General features: G+C 33.4%; 1 long non-coding RNA gene across 1 annotated transcript; it reads left to right on the top strand.

Annotated features, from left to right (window-relative positions):
- Nucleotides 1-290: 290 nt before the first annotated feature.
- LOC110855404 lies at nucleotides 291-1,388 on the top strand. Its single transcript, XR_002548460.2, has 3 exons — nucleotides 291-415; nucleotides 963-1,052; nucleotides 1,178-1,388. It is a non-coding gene; the product is annotated as an uncharacterized LOC110855404 (long non-coding RNA).

The raw sequence follows: 1,388 nt of genomic DNA, 5'->3' as shown, positions 1-1,388 counted from the left end.
AAAATATGCTACGGTATTAACTAAAGCTTATTCATAACGTAAATTCTGCAAGGTCTAATTAAATGTCGAGATGTATTTAATGAATCAAGTCTTGTTTTACTTTACTTATTCTTCATACTAAAACTAAATTCAGGTTTATACATACATTGTATATTTAGATACATACATACTAATATGATATAATCGTAAGATATTAATGAATCAAGCTGCACATACATATTTCGTAATATCACGTGCCAAATGCGACTCGACCAAACATCGGACGATATTTGGTTGATTATGACACGTACATAGATACGTAATATGCATACCTTGAGTATGCCGGTATAAATAGAAATGATATGCAGACTATAGCCATCAGTTTCATTTCTAAGAGTGTAAAGTTGAATATAAACCAACAAGTGAGTTTATCAAGGTAAAACTTAAATACTTTTTTGAAATTTGCAGAAATGTTAAGACTTTTATGGAATGCAAACCCGTGCGTACTTTGCAAATTAATTAACCCTTTAATTTGTAGCTAGAAGAAGAGTCGTTTTATAAGAAATGTTTTAATTCCGAAGAAATATTGAAGTCGTCCTGAAAAATTTTGGTTAAGGTGCGGGGCCAAGACAATTGTCGTTTTTGAAGGGTCAATTATTTTGGCCGTTTTCTCTCCGCGGCGTAAAATCTGTCTTCATTCTGAGAGCTGTTTAATATGGCAAATAAATGTTAAGTTTGAAAAATTTCTTGCCAAAAAATGGACATTTTTCTATATAATGTAATGATAAAATCAGGACGTTTCAGTTTTTTTAAAACCACGTAATTTTTTAAAAAAGGTCGTCTTTATTGATTCCCAATTTATCCTCCCGCACCATTAATAAAATATGCATATGTACATACCTCAAACGTCCCAGACTTTATGCATTTTCTTATACACACTTAATAATGCCCTAAAATGTAATTAGTTTTGCTCTATCGCCCAGGTTGCCATGCGATCATCCGTCAAGATTTTCATGATTCTGATCGTGCTGACGGCTGTCTTGGCCCAGTTCTGTGTCAAGCAGAAGGAGAGCGTAAGCAATAACGCTAAATTTTCATTTTTTTAAATTAAATTTTCAAATGGTGGGATGTTATAACATAATTCACTATAAGGTTACATAACGCAAAAATTAACTTGTAAATCTTTGGGTGTTTCCAGCATGCGAAATTTTAACAGTTCCGTTTCCAACAACGGCGTGCCGACTGAACTGCGACGGCAGCCCTTCATTTCCTCTAGGTCGGTGCGACGATCTACTTGTCTGCTGTTTGGGTCCAATTGGTTAATTGATTCAGAAACTGAATAATGAAGAACAGTTGTAAAACTTAACAATCAGACAGGATAATAAAATTGAATTTGCAATTTATTTCTA

Source organism: Folsomia candida, unplaced genomic scaffold, assembly GCF_002217175.1.
Source record: "Folsomia candida strain VU population unplaced genomic scaffold, ASM221717v1 Fcan01_Sc012, whole genome shotgun sequence".
In the NCBI taxonomy this organism is placed as follows: Eukaryota; Metazoa; Arthropoda; class Collembola; order Entomobryomorpha; family Isotomidae; genus Folsomia; species Folsomia candida.
Note: the sequence above shows the minus strand (reverse complement) of the source record. Positions and strands in the feature narration are given on the sequence as shown.